The sequence below is a fragment of the Macaca nemestrina genome, chromosome 7, assembly GCF_043159975.1.
Source record: "Macaca nemestrina isolate mMacNem1 chromosome 7, mMacNem.hap1, whole genome shotgun sequence".
Lineage (NCBI taxonomy): Eukaryota > Metazoa > Chordata > Mammalia > Primates > Cercopithecidae > Macaca > Macaca nemestrina.
Genome location: NC_092131.1, coordinates 152,867,180 through 152,886,878, shown reverse-complemented (window position 1 = coordinate 152,886,878; position 19,699 = coordinate 152,867,180). Strand labels below are relative to the sequence as shown.

The following is a 19,699-nucleotide window of genomic DNA, read 5'->3' as shown; positions in this document are numbered from 1 at the left end:
ATGTACATACACTACCAGGTTTACAGATGGTTTGGGCAGATCAAGAGAAAGGCAGCCACATGCTTAGTCTCTTTTAAGCATGTTTTAACTTTCAGTTTGAAAATTTTATATATAGGAGGAAAGGCAGAAATGAAGGAGAAAGCAAAGTTTCAGACAGAATCCTTCTTTTTAGCTGTCCTGTGTAAGTATACATTAATTAGCCCTTAGTAAGCAATGGCTGGTTGGGAGGGAAAGGGGGCTTACATATTATTATTATTTTTTGAGAAGAGAAGAAGCAAGGGACAGGAAGTCCATATGTAAAATGTGTTTCCCCTGGTACAACTTTTAATCTGATTTGTTTATTTACTCATTTGTTTGTTCATCATTCAACCATTATTTATTTAGTGGCTATTTTGTGCCAGATAATGTTCAAGCCATTGGAGATATAATAGGTATAGTCTCAACTTTCATTGTGCTTATAATCTAAAAGGGAAAAGAGACAAGTAAATAGGCAACTGCAATAGAATATAGTAAGTGGATAAGTAGTTTTCTATGGGAGCAGATATAACCCAGATTTAGAGAGCATAGGACATCTAAATGGAGCCACCAACGATTCAATGAATTGTGGATATTGATGGCATAACACTGATGACATCAGATAAGCATGTATTGGGTGGAGAGAACATCATGTGGAAATGTCCAGAGTAAAAGCAATCATGGCTTTTTGGAGTAACTAAAAAATGTCTCAGTATGGCTGAAGCATATAGCAATTTGGATAACAGAGCAGGAGATCAGATGCTGGGCCTTGTAAACTTTGTTAAGGAGTTTAGGCATCATCTTCATAGCAGTGGGAAACCATTGTAGGATTTTAGGAAGAGGGTAAGGTGTTCATATCTGTATTTTAGAAAGATCTCCCTGGCTATATTACAAAGTCTGCATTTCAGGGTTTTAGCAGTAGGGAGATGATTTGGTCTAGAGAAGTAGCAATGAGAATGGTTAGAATTAGATGGATTCAAGATCTCAGAATCAGTAGGACTTGATCATTGATTGGGCATGGGAATGGGGAACAGCAAAGACCCAAAGATTATATTGGTGTCTGGCTTGGTATGATTCATTGGAATAAGAGATATGGGGGAAAAATAGGTTTGAGTGGAAGCCGAAATGTTGAGTGTGAGGAATCGTTGGGCATACTGATGGAGTTATTTAGTATTTAGTTATGAAAAAAATATGAAGGTCAGGAGGAGATCTGGACTTGAGATGGTGCATTTGAGAATCATTAGTTTATCATCGTTTTTGAAGCCATAGGAGTAGATCAAGATACCTGGTGGTGGAATATAGGCGGAAAGATAAGGAAAACTAGAACAGAGCCCCAAGAAACATGAACATTTGAGGAATGGGCAGAGTAAGAGATGTCCACTGAAGGGATTGAGGAGTAGTCCAGTAAGTATGAGAGAAACCAGAAAGGTGAGGCAACAGCAAAGACAAAGAAGATAATGTTTCATGAAAGGAGTGGTAGTGTTGTCATATGCTTCTGAGAGGTTACCACAAGTTCTGAGAAGTATCCATTGACTATCACAACAAAGAAGTTGTACAAAACTTTGGCAAGAGCAGTTTTAGATGGAAATGGGTTGAAGGGTCTATAAGGGGTAAGAAAGTGGTAAAGTTCAGTGGATACAAAAAGTCTGGCGATGCATGGAAAAAAATAATTTGGTATTTGGAGGAGGGTGTGAAGTCAAGGAATTCATTTCACTTTTAATGGGAGGATTGGTGAAACTTAGTTTTTCTATTTTTCTGGTGTTTTGATAATATACATATCTAAGAAACAGGAAGGAAAGAAGATAAAGAGAAACACTTGAACCCTTGGAATTAATTCTGATTGTCTGTTTTCAAAGTCAGAAATAGCAAATACATTTTTTATCAGAGCTATCTTACTGCAGTGCCTAAGCAAAAAGGGAACAATATGTATATTCTGGCTTTCTCAGCTAGTCTAAGTTGTACTAACAATATTTATATTTTCTAAGGACTGAGCATAATTATTTGGAGAATTATTTTTTTCTGGAGTGAGACAGAATCTTGAATGAAAGGAAGTCTGTAATTTGTTCAGAGTCTTTAATTTAAATGCCATGTGATTTTACTCTTGTAAAAATCATAGAATCTAAGAACTCAAGGGACCTTAGAGATGAGCTAGTTCAAAATGCTCCTTTTACTGATGTATTAGTGTTACCATAGGAAACAAATGACATGTTAGGTATAACTGAAGAGAGTTTAATAAAGAGACTTTTACAGAGGTGTGGGTAAGGTCAAGGGAACTAATTAGGAAGGGTTCTCTTGTGAAGCTGGAAGCCGTTATATTTTAGGAGCTGCGGATATAGAGTAATGTTGCCAGAAATGCAGCAAGGCAGAGAAAGAATGACACAGATGAAAATGGCAATGAGTGGGAATAGTTGAGGGGAATTCTCTATAGAGGTCAGCCTCTTGGGGTAGGGGAAGTGTGAGAATAGAGGGACAGAGGGACAACCGAAAATAACCAGCCTATTTGACAAGGACACTTAAGTCCCACAACAGATTGGTGACTAAAGCCTTTCCTATTATTTTATACTCAGTAAACCCCATTCAGTTGCAGACAACAATTACTGCAGATGGGATATGATAAGTAGATGTAGAACTTGTTAATTCATTAATACACTAAATGTTGCATATCTGAAACCAGAGAACAGTATGACTAATCACCCAGAGAATCTGGAAGCCAGAAATTATGAATCAGAATGTTGCTAGTACAAGAGAGTATGATGTGGTAAAAGATCTATGAAAAAAGAAAATCTAGAGACTTCTGATTTCAAGATGTCAGGATAAGACTTATCTAGTCTTTTTCTGTATCCCTAAATTAATCTTATTAATCTTCTTTTCTCAAAAATAATTTCCAAACAACAGGGAAAATAAGAAAAGGAAGCACAAGCTTTATCTTCGGTAAACCAAGGAGACATAAATAACGATAAACCACAAAATACAGAGATGGAAAGTGGATAGAGGAATGGTACATGACTTAGCAGAATGGAGAAAGGTCAGAGCCAAGTGCCTGTGGAGGGAGTTGTAGATGGAAAGGCAGCTGACTCATCCCACAGCTCTCTGGCAAGCCTTAGGAAGAAAGCAGGGTAATATGATGGGTGAGGATTTATCTGAAAGCCTTTATGAGGACTATTTAGACCCTAAAAGGCCTCTCTTCACTTGGGACCATTTCCCCCTACTGTTGCAGGAGTCTCTAGAGAAACCACCAGAGATCATTTGTACTTGGGGGCACTGAGCACTGAGAAAGGCAGGATGAGAAAGACTTGAAAACCGGGAGATTAGAGGACTTCTGCATCTGAACAGTGAAATCCTTAGCTTCATTCTTCTAGTCATTACTGGCACACTGGCAACCTCACCACCCTGCACTCCAGCAGGAATGTTGGAGGATCCTTCTCAAAGGAAATTGAACCATCCCAGAGATGGTTCATACAGATACGGACATTTGGTGACCCCCTTCTCCAGCTCCTCTATGACCCTGTTAGAAGCCCATTTATAAAGCTTCTAATAGGCTTTTTAGTGACTCACTCTTAAATATGATAGGGCATCAATGGATAGTAAGATTTTGCAAGAAAACCTCCAAAATGAACCAAACAAACAAAAAAACAGAAAACAGGAACCCAGAGGAAACAGAGACAATGCTGAGAGCAGAAGAATGCTTCAAAGACATGATGTCCTCAGAGAAATAAAAGAAAATGTTAAGTCCTTAAAAAGTAAGAGTGTTACTTTTTTTAAAAAGGAGCAAACAATAAGATAGAGTTTTTGCATATTAAAAATGTGACAGCAAGACAAAATTTAGCAAAAAGATTGCAATTGCTGGGCATGGTGGCTCGTGCCTGCAATCTTAGCACTTTGGGAGGCTGAAGCAGGAGGATTACTTGAGCCCAGGAGTTCAAGACCAGCCTGGGCAACACAGTGAGACCTTTTCTCAAAAAAAGAGAACAGACTGGAAGAACTCTCTGATATAGTAGGGAATAAAAGAGCTGGACAATAAGAGAGAAAAGCAGGAAAATTTCTGGATCAATTCCAGAAATCCATATCCAACTAGCAAGGAAAAACAGAAAAAGCAGTTATTAGAAAATTATTATTATTATGAAAAATAGATATGGGGCCTGTGTTGCCCAAGCTGGTCTCAAACTCCTGACCTCCAGTGATCCTCCCTCATTGGCCTCTCAAAGCTCTGGGATTATAGATGTGAGCCACTGTGTCTGTCCAGAAGATTATTTTTTCCAAAGTGAAAATGTGAATTCTGATTGGAAGGGCTCACTGGGTGTTTGGTGTAATAAATGTAAAAGGCCAAACCAAAGAATATCATCTGGAAATTCTGAAACTTGAGTGTTTATAGAAAAGACACTAAAAGCTAGTTGACAGAGCAAGAGAAAAGAAGGGAAAGAGATCATAATCAAAGGATCAGGAATGTAAATGAATTTCTCAAAAACAGTATTGGAAGATAAAGGCAGTTGATAAGTATCTCTAAAATATTAATACATTTTGGTTTAGGATATCTGTTTAAATGAATTAATCAAATGTGAGGATATAGTAAAACATTTTCAACATGTAAAGTGTAAAAGTCTAGAGGATGTAATCCACTAAAACTAGGGAGTAAACCAAGAAAGAAGATCCCATGGGAACTAGGAAATGAGAAATCCAATACAGGAGAGAGGAGTTGGGTATTTATAGAACATAAGGGAAATTCCAACATAACACCCATAATATCCAGCAGCTTAGAAAGCAGTGCAGATTAAAATGAGGAGAGAGAAAAATGGAACTTATAAATCTTATCAGTAAAAAAAAAAAAAAGCCAAAAAAGCTGATAAATCTGATATGTTCAATCATGTGGAAAACAGATTCAGAATTTCACAGAGCTGTTGTAGGATACAACAAAGCTCAGCTAGATAAATCTAAGCAAATGAGGAAATGGGGCAATTATTAAATATAGGAAAAACAAAAAGTTTGTAACAGAAATGAAATCAATCATTTTTCAGTATTTGGCTCATAAGTGAACAATAATCTCAGTAATTAACCCACCAAATATGAATTTAAACAAAATTTTGGGCATAACTTTATTGAGAAAAGTGGAGGAGGGTAAAGGAAAGGTGGACATAAGAGAGCTAAAATCCTCACTTACCATAATAGGAAAGCAATAAATAATGTTTAAAATGAAACAACAGGCAATAACATTTACCATTGTTATTTGGAATTGAAAGCAAGAGCAAAGAATCAAAAGTATTTGCCGCTGTACACATTGCATTGGGGATAGGGATGACAGAGTGTGCTAGGGCTGCTTTTGTTGTTGTTATAAGCCTTTTACCTGTATTTAATCTTTTAGAAAGTAAAATAAAGGATAGAGAGAAGAAGTGAATAGAATGAAAAATAATAATGCAAATAGGATGAAAAGTTAGATGACCTGTATGAGCACACCTGGGGGAACCTGGAAGATGAAGAGATGAGAAGGGATTCAATGAGTCAAGGCTAGAGATTGAGAACAGATGAGCTGTCGGAATGTGACCAAATCAACGGTTTAGGGTGAGGCCTGTTGATGGGTTTTGGGTGGAAGAATCCAAGAAAATACAGGCATCTTCCATTTAGTGGCTGTAGTCCATTCCAACAAATCAGATGTTCTGCACAAAATTATTGAGCAGGGGCCTATTTTTTTTTTTAAATAGGAAAAAGTATAATGCATTATTCCTCAACTCAAAACCTCTAATTTCCTACAATGTTACAAAAATACAGTAAAACTTTCTTTATATAAGTCACACAGAAGTAGCATGAAAAATGCTTAAACCAATTTTCTTGAATGTTAAACAATTAATATGGTTGTTAACAAGCAGTTACTTTATATAGTAATACCTGTATGTCTGTAGTGACATCTGGTATTTCAGTACTCTGCATACTATTTTGTTAACAATATTGTGTTTAGGTTTTAGGGTGTAAATATGTATTTTTTCCTACATCAACACCTTTTGGAAAGTGTTGTTTTGAGAGATATGAACATTCTATGAAGTTTGGGTATCAAAAATCAAGAAGTCTTTCACCAAGAAAACATTAGTTGCTGAGGTGTTCTACAAGGTATGCCTGTATTTTGTAAGAATGGGATTTGGGTTGCTCTACTGTCCAGTTTCTGTCTGTTCTTGGAATTGTCCTTGGAGGCCAAGAAGAAAGGACCAAGTACCTCTTAGGAATGTTAGAACAGAAATAGCTGGCCTACTTGGGAAACAGGTTGCAACTCTAAAAGCTAGTCTTGGGTAGTAAGGTATGTTAGACTAGCATCTATCCACAAATTCCTCCTTCTGGTGTAGGGTTGGGAGTAGATTTTGAATTCATGAGGTTGTAATATTCAAGTGATATTCAGAAGATCCACTTTGGAGAATCTGGGAGGTACAGTAGAGAAGTATAGGGTTGAGCTGCATGCCCCATACTGAAGTCTAAGGAAGGAAAAGAAAACCCATATTATCTTGGTTGATGAAGACTGAAATGTCCAGCTGGGAATAGTGGGGTAAGGGAGAATTCTTGTACGTGGGTATCTCTGGCATTTTGTCAAAAACACAATTTACATGATTCTGAGTTACCCAGAATACGAGTTGGACATAAAACCTTCCTTTGAGTTATAGTTCACTGAGGAAGCTGGGGAATCTCTCGGATGGCATCAAGAATCGTGTATTGGGAAGCCCAGAATAACATGTATAATACTGGATTTGTGAGGAGTGCTTTCAAGAGAAGACAGTATAAACTTCCTATTATACCACTTGAAAGCAGTGATTCAGTGGCATTTGTTGAATACCTACTATATGCCATGCATTGTTCTAGGCACTGGAAATACAACTGTGAATAAAACCAGTGAAGTACCCCTGCTTTCATGGAGTTTCTATACTGGTGGTGGGAGTGGTGGTATGAGATAGATCATGAAGAGCTATACAAATAAATATATAATATCAGCTAGGCCATAGTTAAGGGAAATCTTACATTGTATCTAGGGAGTTAGGAGAAGTTCTCTCCAAGGAGAGGACATTTGAACAGAGACCTTAGGGAGTGAGCAGCTGAGAAAGAGTGTCAGAGGGAACAGCAAGTGCAAAAGCCCTAAGGTGAAAGTGAGTTTGTCGTGTCTCAGGAATAAGAGGTCCCTGTGGTTGGGGTGTGGTGAGAGAGAAGCGGGAAGAGGTGGAAGGTGAGTTGAGAGAGTTGGTCAAGGGTGTGTAGCGTCTTCTTTGGCTTTCATTCTAAGTGTAATGGAAAACCTTTGGAGGACTGTGAGCTGGGGATGGCAAGATGTGATTTACAAGGATTAAGTTCTTTTACCTGGGAGTACTATACCATACCCCTGATAGTGGCAAGAGGGGAAACAATAAGGAAGAAAAGAGAAGAGAAGAGAAAAAAGAAAAGAAGGAAGGAAGACAAATGGTCAATGCCCTTATGGAACTTAAATGCATATAGTGGAATAGTAACAGAAGATTTATTAACTGACCATCTATCTCATACAAAGTGTAAGGTATTTTATATGTAAATGAATAAAGAGGTTGAAATAATGGCTCCTTGGGGAAGTTAAACAGGGACAATTTCAAGTAATTGGTGAGTTCTAAGAAAATGTTAAAGGAAGGAAAGGCTGGGAAAGAAAGCACTGGGAGGGGCCCAAGAGCATTTCAGGCAGAGTGAACCCATAAGTGTATTTTAACAGTTCTCTGAGCCAGACTTATAAATATGTGTCAGCCAAGGCCTAAAAATTCTTATGCAGCCTCATGAAATTCAGTTTAAAAACTTTTTGACTACAGGGATGCTTTCTTGTTGCTTAAGTCCCTGAACAGATTTACTTAATTTCATTTCAGGGGCAAATTAGTCATATAGACATGGGTTGATACTCTTTTCAGGGGAGTGTTTTTGAAGTTTGAAATCCATACTGTACTGGATCCCTCTAAGGTTCATAAACAGAGTAAGTGGAATGTTAAAAGTTCTGTGCCAAATATGTCCACATTTTCACTTTTCTGAGTTTATAAGTGCTGTTTCCTTGAGAAAGTACAAGACTATATTTTTCTTCACATATAGTGCATTTCAGTGAAACATTTCTTGGCCTTCAGAATAAGACCTTGTGCCTGAAAAAGAAAGACATGTCTATGTTATAAAATGAAAAGGATCTCACAATTATATAAACTATGATTTGAATGTTTTAATAGTTTGCTACATGGTATAAGAAAAATCAGAAACCAATTTGCACTGTCACTAATTATTATGCTTAGAAGTCCACACAAGGACATTGTTTCAGTTTCCTTAGAATAATGAAACCTCATCCATATAATGGTTAAGGAAAATAGTAGTTTAAAACATTCCAGCCAGATGTTGAGTGCTAATGAACTGCAGCAGTATGGCCTCTGAAAAGATGGTAAATCCAGAATACAATCTTTGAAAAGAATCTCTTAATTAAGTGTTGAACATGGACTGAAGCCACGTGCTCACTGGTACAAAAACCAGGAAGCTATAGTGTTAACTCTGGGTGGCCTGTGTTTAAATGTGTTTTAAGTTTTTAGTTAATAATGTCAATACAAAACCATTCACGTAGTTTTGTCAATTAAAGGAGATCCTCTGGTTGTATTCTTTTTTAGGAGTAGGATTGGAGACTGAATCATTTATTTAATGATTTTGAGTAGTTTGGATTCACTTGGGTGATGTGACTAAGCTATTTGATTGCAGATTACAACCCCTGCTTTGCAGACATTGTTTGGGTCACTTCTGGTTTTTTTTCCGTTTCCTTTTCTGGGCTAAATACATGTTTACCTTTAGCATAAACGAAGGCAAACAAGAATAATTAGGGAACAGCAGATTTGAGGATTATGGGTCACTGTTTGCAAGTGGTTTCAAGTGAAACCACTGTTGCTACAAACTGATATGTATGCCTGGCTGTGTTTTGAACTTTTGTTGTGATCCTTAAATCATTATTATTCAGTGACTGTGTTTCAAGGCCTCCAGATTTTGACTTGCAGCCCACAGTAAGCTAAGTATGATACAGTATTTAAAGAATTAACTGGAACAATGCAAGTGATGTTAAGTACTACACATATGTGCATAGCTTTTACCTACTACATCAGTTGTGTGCATTGAAAATAACTTAAAGGTGAAAATACAAGGATAGATAACCCCCCTACCAAATTCAGAAATGTTTCTCATTTATTTTCATGCATTTCTGTTTCACAGAGGTGATGGTAGCCATCTTGGTCAAGAGTTACCCATGCTGACTCCCAGACTAATATTTGGTAGAGTAAGGCAGACAATAAAAGGCTGACTTAACTTTGTCCCTTCTTTGGCCAATTCGCTCTGTATCTTGTGATAACTTCCCCTTGCCTCAGTTTCTGTTTCTAAAATGAGGGTGAGAATAGTTCTTCCTTTAACTTCACAAGGATGACTCTGTTAAACTGGCTTAATACCTGCAGTTCTCTGATCATCCTGATAGGAGATTTTGATGAAGTTCAGGGAAAGAGTTTAGCAAGAAAATAGGCAAGGTAGGAAAAGAAATTAGTAGTCAGGGAAGTTTTTGTAATTGTATGAAGTCTTGTTGAGTGTATTGGTGGTGTAAAAAGTAAAGTAGAGGTTCCTCTTCAAAGAGACTCTCTTCCCCATCTAATTAGGAATAAATAGTAACTTCTCTTAGAAGCAAAATTTATTCAAAGAGCTGTGCTAACATTCTTAAATATCTGCTAGCTCTAATGAAGAAATCAATGTACTTTATGTTCTTTGCTCCCACAATTTAGCCTAAATATTTGCCCTGGCATGCTTATACTGGTCCAAGTGGGCATTAGGTCATAGCCTGTTCCTCTTCCTTATTTGGAGGTGTTTTTACCTTTCTCAGCATTCCACAAGTTATTTCCTCCTTCCTTTGTTCTTGTCTGCCTGTGCCTCTTTTAAAAAGTTCTAAGTTGCTAGCCAATCAGGACAAATACAGAATGTGAGGTCCCGTTCTAGCCAATGGAAACTGGACATAGCAGTAGGGTGGACACCTCAGGTTATAAATGACTCTGTCTACTTTGTTCGGTGTACTCTTGTGGCAAAACTGCTGGCGAGTGTACCCTTTCTGCAGAAAGTAAAAATGGCCTTGCTGAGGAAATTAAATTTATGTTCAAGTGCTATTTCTTTATGGCACTGGAAAACAAGCATTTCTAACAGTGGTCATGGGAAGAGTAAGGAGCCAAATCATATTGTGTGGAGAAGAAAGTGATTCAAAGAGAAAAGGTTAATAAATGAGACTGGTTAAAGCATGCACTGAGGTATTGGAGACACAAAGATTTTGAGGTTATTACTGCAAAATATGACTTTAAAGTTTTATGTTAGAATTTTCATGAGAGTAAAAGATGTCTTTTTAAAAAAATTACTATTAAGCACCCAGATGTTTTATGCACATCACCTCTAACTTTGTGGTAGTCTTGTAAATAAGTTTTACTACTATTTCAATTTTGTAGAGGAAAATATGAGGCCCAGAGAATTTATATAATGTCACCAAAGACATTATATAAATCACATGTAAGTGGAGTTGTCTGGATTCCAGCTCACATATTTTTGATCCAAAATAGATACTTTTCTACTCAGCCATGCTGCTACTATCACAGACATAGGGAACACCCTGGAGATGAGGTCCAGCCCTAACACTCTGTGATCCTTCTGATGTCCTAAAAGAGAGGGAAGTAAATTATAAATTTTCATGTATATAATTAATGTGAATTGGATTTTTAAAATAAATAGACAGATTTTATACTTTGTCAAGGTAATAATGATTTTTTTTTGAAATCCTACTATATCTAAAGCAAAGGGTTGAATTCTCAGGATATAGGAAACCCTAGGTATAGTCTTTGGGCCTTAGACATTTATAATTTCAGTAGGGAGATTAGATTAGAATAAAAATGGAAATGTCATGCAAAAGTAGCATATACAAATTCTTCCAAAGAATATGAAAACAAAGAACACTTCCCAACTTGTATTATGAAGCCAGTAAAACCTTGCTGCCAAACCAAATGTGATACCTTGATACCAAATCTGACAAGGACATCACAAGAAAAGAGAATTACACGTCAATCTCTCTCATGACATTGGATGCAAAACATTCTGAACAAAGTGTTCACAAATTTAATCTGGTAGTATGATAGGCTAATACTTCGTGGCCAAGATGAGTTTATTCTAAGAATTTAAGGTTGATTTATCATTTAAAAATCAATCAGTATTATTTACCATATTAACAATAAAACGTGTCATCTTGATATATAAAGGAAAGAATTTGAGAAGATTTAACATGCTCACCATCATAGCCAGCTAATTTTTTGTATTTTTAGTAGAGACAGAGTTTCACCATATTGGCCAGGCTGGTCTCAAACTCCTGACCTCAAGTGATCCACCCGCCTCTGCCTCCCAAAGTGCTGGGACTACAGGCGTGAGGCACCACACCTGGCCAATATATACATATATATAAAAATTTGCTGGGTGTTTTACAAAAAGGGGAAACATATGTATATATTACATTGGATAGAGTATTTCTGGAAGGATTCATTAAAAATCTTTAACAGTGGTTGATCCTAGGGTTGAAGAAAGTCTTGCTATTTTTTATGTTTAGGAAGTATAGGACATAGAGAAAAACATATAAAGCATAAAAATAAAGCTCAAAAATTAGCGGGTGTGGTGGCGGGCGCATGTAATCCCAGCTATCAGGAGGCTGAGGCAGGAGAATTGCTTGATGAGGCAGAGGTTGCAGTGAGCCGAGATCACGCCATTGCACTCCAGTTTGGGCGACAGAGTAAGACTTCGTCTCAAAAAAAAAAAAAAAAAAATACACACACACACACACATACACACACACACACAAAATTTTCCCCCTTGCTTTGCTTTTTCACTTAAAACCATAAATATGGGAATCATTCCATGTCAGCACATCTACATATACTGAATTCTCTTTAATGGCTGCCTTGTTTTCTAATATATGGTCATACTATAATGCCCAATTATAGATTTTGGTGTGATGGCAGTGTTCTAAAATTGGCCCGATTACTGGATATTTCAGTTATTTCCAGGGTTTTGTATAACATCAGTTTTAATACTTAATAATATTTCTTTATAAGGATATGCTATAATTTATTTAACTAGACCTGGGTATAATGGAAATGTAGGTGTTTTTCAAGTTTCCACTATTATAAAGAAGGCTCTGATGAAATTCTTGTGGGCAATGATTTTCATACTTGTTCACTTTTTTTTTCTTAGCATAAATCCCAGAACATAAAGTTATTGGGTTAAAAGATGATAATTTTAACTTTTGAAATACACTGCCCAATCTAGAAAGATTTTACTAGCAATGCAACAACATTGCATGAGAGGATCTATTTCCCCACTACTAAAGTTCTATCAATCTTTCTAATCTTTCCTGATCTGAAATATGTTGTTGTGGCCATTTCTTTAATTATTAGATAGTTTAATTAGATAGTTTAGATGTTTAATCTTTTCCATGTCTTTTATTGATCACTTGCTTTTTTTGATTTGGCTGTATATCAACTCAACTCATTTTCTCCTGGAGTATTTACCAATCATCTTACTACTTTATAAGAACTCTTTATATGCTAACCATTCATCTATTATATGCTGCAGGTATTTATCCCTACTCAAACTAATTTTCTGTTTGATTTCTTTTAAACTAACAATTGTGAAGCAAAAGTCGCTTTAGTCATATTTAATCACATATAGCATAGGATCATTGTATGTGCATTCAATTTTATCTTCCTTGAGTTGAAAATACACCACAATCTCTCATTTCACTTTGAAGTACTTGGACACAGGGAGCCTTATAGACTCAGGGATTTTATTTAGGATCTCTCAGGAGTAAGCCACCTTCTCCACTAAATGGATCCCAGGGCTCTTGTCTACTACATGTGTGACCTTTTATCTTTAGAAGCTTACTCAGAGGAACCAAAACTGTGACTGATTTGTATTGTAAGCAGGAATATTTTTTCTTTTCTTTTTTTTTAATAGTGAAAGCAAGTTTATTAAGAAAGTAAAGGAATGAAAGAATCACTACTCCACAGACAGAGCAGCCAGCAGGAATATGTTTTCCAATAGCATTTGTGCAGTAAGAGATACACTTTTGAATCATGAATAATGTAAATTAGCATCTGTTTAGCACTTGGAAAGTTTCAAAGAACTGTACCATCATCCATATGGTAGGCCATTTAACTCTGTTAAGTGAGATATGACTTCCAACTTCTTAAACCAGAGCCCTGCCTCTCAGAGACTCCCTGAAGCCTAGCTATAGGAGTGTTTACTTAGGACTCTAGACTTTATGTTATATCAAAGAGATATGGAAGATTTCACTTTTATAATAATGTCCCCATTTCATCTTTGGACCTTAAAACACCAAGCATCATCATCATCATCATCAACAACAACAACATAACAACTATACAGAATTGTTGAGGGGCACAGTCACTGGGTGGATAGGCTTCAGTTCATTCAGCCCTTCTGTATCTTGGGGCAGCCACTGGTATTGACAATAGGGATGAATTTTCAAGCTTGAAGGACATATAAATTCGTTAAGAATAAAAGAAGTGCAGTTAGTCTGGCAAATTGTAAATAACCTTAAAACTTTTCTCCCTAAAGAGAGATGATTGTATCACTTTCTTATGAACATCTTCACAATGCCTGACATAAAGGAGGCAAGTAATTGGATTGGATTGAATTAGCGAACTACCTTCATCTGTAAAACAGCCATTTTCCCCTAGTGTTAGTACTATATTTGGATGAATTAAAGAAAATCATAAAATGAATACTTCTCTCCAAAGAAAGCAGTATCTTTTCCTAGTAGGATGCATTGATTTTTACTATGAAAGGTGGGACTTAAAAACAGATTTGGTTTGAATTCTAGCTTTGTTACTCTCCAGGTTTATAATCGAGGGGAAATCTGTTACTGTTTCTGGGTCTCAGTTTCCTCATTAGTAAAATAAGAAAATTTAGACTACTAAACCTTTGAGGTCCCTTTTAGCATTAAGATTCTGTGCTCTAAGAGATGAAGAAATTCTTAAGACTATAATTTTTTGAAGAGTTGGAAAACAATTAAACTTATGTTTATATCTAAATTTTCTAATGGATTTTTCAAGATTCTTGATCCTAATGACAAGAAAATTGTAATTGGAAACAAAACAAAACAAAACAAAAAAACTGGACAGCTATATCCACGTTTTAACAAAACTGGAACACTCTGGATTAGGTACTTGTTATAATGTAATAATGTAACATGACTCTCCTAGTATTGCCCATTAAGAGTTTCATCCCTAGAAAGATACCTGCTGCCTTTCTTTTTATCTTGCTCACATTTATTTTGCTTAATAAACTTAACAATCAGGAATTTATTGGATAAAATAAACCTTATAATCTCAATGTCCACTAGATGGAGATACTGGGGCAAACACTTGAATTGACGACATGTATTTTTACTTCTGAGGTATGCTCTTAGTTTTAATGAAAATAAATGAATAAGTAAAAAAAGGTAAAGAAAAAGAACAAAAAAGTGGGGGTGAGCACTGAGAATGAAACCTAGTCCTCCAGTGGCTCTAACGAAAGCTGCAAATACTATAAATCATTGTGAAACATTTTGAAGCTGTACTTCATATTTCTTGCAATTATGCTATTAACCTAATTTGCAAATACCCATACCATGAAATGATTGTATTCAATTGATTATCTTTGAAAAATCTAGTAATAACTCATAAGAAAGTATCATTTATCAAATTTGCCTCTTTTTCAAATTCCAGTTTTAGGGTTAGTCTTTATAGATGTAATTTTTATTTTCCCGTTTGAGGACTTTTTCCTATTAAATTTTTAGAAGTTCACTCTCTTAGAAGCACATTGAACAATCTATATGTATTAATACTTTTTCAGGTTGAGAAGCATTTTAGCAAGCATATTGTGACTTTCAATTCAGTCATTCTAAGGCCTTTGATGATTTTGAAAATGAGATTGGGGTTCAAATTCTAGGTTATAATGCTAAGGAGTGAGACTAGGAAAATAATATATTTATGGAAGATTTTAGTGAAGCCAGTGCCTATATTATTTACTACAGTATAGAATAATCTAGGCATATACAAATAATGTAATAATATTTTATCTATCCCTCAAATGAATGACCAAGAAAAAGAAATATTTTACAATTTAATTTTTCCTTGGTTACTAATATATCAAATGCTTTAGAAGTACTATTGGAGATTTAGAATTTAGATGAATGGATATAACTTCTTGATTTTAAAACTAGTAGAATTGGTAAGGGATCAGGAGACAGGAAAGCAACTTGGCCTCATCGTAAAGACTGAAACATGGAATTAAAAGGAGATTATTTTAGTTCAGCAATCCACGGGATGTTATGGTGGGAAAAGCGTGGCCTCTGGAGTCAACCAGACCTTAGACTCCTGGCTTAGTTCCTCAAGGGTTGTGTGAACTTGATCACATTTCTTAAGCTCTCTGAACCTGTTTCTTTGTCGGTAAAATTGGAATAATGTTTACTCAGTAATGTTGCAAGGATTAATGTGCATAAAGTACAGGGCCTAACTTATAATAAGTTGTAATGATCATTATTATCATCACATTATAATAATAATGATGATAATAATAGTATTAACAATTTATAATTCGCATTTTGAATGGCATGAACCTGGGAGGCAGAACTTGCTTTCAATCTCAGCTTTTCAGTGAGCCAAGATTGCGCCACTGCATTCCAGCCTGGGCGACAGAGCGAGACTCCGTCTCAACAACAACAACAAAAAAACAATTTATAATTCTCATTTCAGCTATTGAAAGGTAGATTTTTCTCTGCAGGTGAGGAATTCTTGGTCACTGAAAATGATTAAACTAGTTTCACCTGATGCTTTTTTGTTTTCCTTCTAACCCTGAAATCCAGGGTACCATGAACTGCAAATTGATTAGCATAGTAAAAAGAACTTTACTTTTCATTTCTTTATTAAACAATGTTTATTGGAGCAGGCACTGTTCTAGAATTAAGGTGGAGTGGGAAGGTAGACAAAGAGCTTATATTTTGAATGGGGGAGACGTATATAAGAGAAAAGTAAATAGGCAAGATAATTTCACATAGAGTTAGTTTATGTAAGGAAAATGAAGCCTAGTAATGATGGAGAATGACTTCAGGAAAGGCTACTTCAAGTTATAAGCACAAAGAAAGTAAGAAAAATTTGGAAGAGAAAATACCACCAATGAAAACAGTAACCAATTATTGGTAAAACTGAGTATTGTGCATCGCTAAAAACATGAGAATGTAGGAAATGACATTTAAGTGAATATTAAACATTTAACTATTAGTTATTTTGAAATTTTCTTCACTGATAATGTCCACCTGGCTGGTTTTCAAAGTTTTCCTCTTAAGGGGACTGGTAATACTCCTTGGATGTTGTCTTCTCGATTCTCCTGACCCAGTGCCATCTTGTTGGTACGCAGCCATGGTAAGTGGAGTACTCCAAGGCCCTGGTGGTGGTGGGCTTCTCCCTTCTTTGTGTGGGATATCTGAGGTTAGTGAAAGTAGAGTCAATGGGAATGGCAGCCTCAAGGGCAGCCTTCTTTGGGTAAGGATCTTCTAGTGGATTTCCAAACTTTGCTTTGTCATGTTTCCTTTCCAGTTTTCCTGGGAGTTCCACTTGGAGCTGAACACTGGGGACAAAAATATCATTTCCCTTGCCCAGCCTGGGGAATCAAACATGGTCATTATTAGATTATAGCATTAACATCCAGGGAAAGAAACAAAATTAGAGAGAAGAAATTATGCCTATTGTGTATGCCAATCAAATTATTACTTAGTATTTTAAAGATCTGACTTGCTATTATAAAATACTGGATTGTGAAGCTACTTTTCTGGAGCTGGCCTGAGAAAGTTCCGCTTCTTTGACACTTGTTACAGTTAGGCATGTAAATACTGCCAGTTGCCTTGAGTTACTTTTTATGATCAAATCTTATTCTATAGTCCAGTGTGTAAAATTTATGCTTTTTAAAAACTCTTCTCTCAGGACTTCGTCATTTTTCTCTATTGTAATTTCACTGTTATACGGCAAGAGACCCCACTATAAATGACTAAAAAGGGTTAACATAAAAGCCGGAGTTCCTATTGTTTTTCTTGTTAATTTTCTTAAAAATAAATCTTTTAAAGAATAAATCCTTCATAGCAGAAAGGATTTGTTGTCCAGGTGTCCAAATGGTAAAATTGGCATTTGCCAATGTTTCCTTTCACATGTGTAGACTATTCACACAGTCAGATTGGCAATCAGACATGGTAAAATAATTTACCTTGGGAAAGTCTTTATCTGCAATTAAGCTATTTCCCATGGAACATTATAACTTCTTGGAGCAATAGTGGAAGCAGGAGTAGGATCCCCTTTTGTTTCAGTTTGTTATAAAGGACAGGGAAAGTTTATACAATTCATACTTTAGGAACCCAGGTTGTGCTGTTTACACCCAGGTGCCCTGCTTTGTATCAATACGAGTCTGGACTTACTAAGGACAGCATAGGAGATTGGCCTTGTTTGGTATCACTTTGAAATGATAGATTTTTTTTTTTTGAGATGGAATTTCGCTCTTGTCGCCCAGGCTGGAGTGCAATGGCGTAGTCTCGCCTCACTGTAACCTCCACTTCCTGGGTTCAAGAAATTCTCCTGCCTCAGCCACTAGAGTAGCTGGAATTACAGGCATGCACCATGACGCCTGGCTAATTTTTGTAGTTTTAGTGGAGATGGGGTTTCACCATGTTGGTCAGGCTGGTCTCGAAGTTCTCACCTCAGGTGATCCACCCACCTTGGCCTCCCAAAGTGCTGGGATTACAGGCGTGAGCCACCAGGCCTAGCCCTCAAATGATAGATTTTAATGAGTGCCACTCAGATTACTCTTTGACCAATATGCCGATTTAATTATTTTAAGCATGCAAATGAAATACAATTGTTTCAAAGATCTTGGGTAATATCTCACATAAGGAAACATTCTGGGCTGTTAACCAGTTGTTAATTTTGACAGTGTTTATTTAAATTAAAGGGAAACAAGACCCTGTGGAATTTATTTATGACCATCAAAGACCACAAATCTCTTATATTTTAAGTAAGTTACAGGGAAAGTAAAATTAGTGGTGATGGGTCCTATGGTTACAAAGGTATTCAGAGATTATCTGATTATTTCTTCTTCTGATAAAATTGTGTTATTGCTTTGTAAAATATAAGCAAAAATCTAAGCAATCAGGACTCTTTATGCTGTCAAGACCTTTTCATTGTAATGAAAGTGCTCCTTTTTATTTTTATAATTTAATTTGTACTTATGTTTATTTTCATGACAAAATGTTTTAATTCTCATCAGGTTTTATAAATAATTCTTCAAATAATGTCACTGTGGTTTAAATTTGGTGATAAAGGAAGAAATTTATTGGAAAAATTTAAAAGATGTAGATTTTTTTAGGGATAGTTCACAGAAACCTATGTGTTAATGCAGGATGCTTTTATATTTAGAAGTTTTCATTGATTTTCTTCAATTATTTGGGATAATATTGTTACCTATTGACAGCAATGTTACATCTCTCTCACACACATGATTAGATGTATTGTTAATGTACCACTTAAAATTTTTTTTCCAACTTTTAATTATGAGAAAATTTCAAAAGTATAGAAGAGGCAAGAATAGGCAATGAACATGTATGTCTTTAACATAGATCTGTGGAAATATTTTGCCACATTTGCTTTATATTTCTACTTTTTTTTCTGAGCCATTTGGGAATTAATTGCAGACAACACCTTGAGTACATCAATATTCATCCCCTCAGAGCAAGGCATTCTTTAACATGCCACACTATCTCATTGGAACATTTGACATTGATATAATATTATTATCTAATATGCAGTTCATATTCAAATTTTCCAATTTTCTCAATAGTAATGTCTTAGAACTTCTTTTTCTTGTTCTTTTTCTTTCTTTTAAATTTTTCAGATTGAGAATTTACTTATTCAAGACAATTGAATACATTCTGGATCAGAAAAATTAAAGAGAAAGGAATTAATTACTACTTACAATAATACTCGGTTTTACCAATAATTGGATTTAATTAATATCATCTTTGCATTTAGTTTTTTTTTTTCATTTTTTTTTTAGTTTATTTTAGAACAGGTCCCCAACATTTTTTGTCTTTTATGACACTGACGATTTTGAAGAGTCCAGGCCAAATGTTTTTGTTCACATTTCCTGAATTTGGATTTGTCAGACTGTTGCCTTATTATTAGATTGAGACTAAGGTTTTTTTCCCCCGAGAATGCTGTATAGGTGATGGATGTCCTTCCTGGTGAATTGCATCACATGGTTTCTGTTTCTCCAATTGTACTTAACATTATTTAATACACAGAGATAGGTAAAGATCTGCTGCCTATCAAAATAATGCCATAGTTTAGGTATGTCATATGAATTTCCTTTTATAAAGGCAGAGTTTTTGTTAATAAAAGTTCTTATAAAAGTGTATTAAAAGTGATGATAGAGACTATAACATAGTCTTCTATTACATTTTAATAAATATAATAATGCATATTTATCAAATGAGTGAAAAATACCGATGACTTAAAAATCACAAATTCTCAACTTTGTCAACGAATTTCAATTCTTCATTATTGCACTGCTATTTAAGTCTGTT

The 19,699-nt window shown here is 35.6% G+C and overlaps 1 protein-coding gene across 12 annotated transcripts in view; it reads left to right on the top strand.

The window, feature by feature from the left end:
* The window catches only part of LOC105490574 (galactokinase 2), a 275,378-nt gene that overhangs the window by 89,306 nt on the left and 166,373 nt on the right, over positions 1-19,699 (top strand). The window lies entirely within an intron of this gene.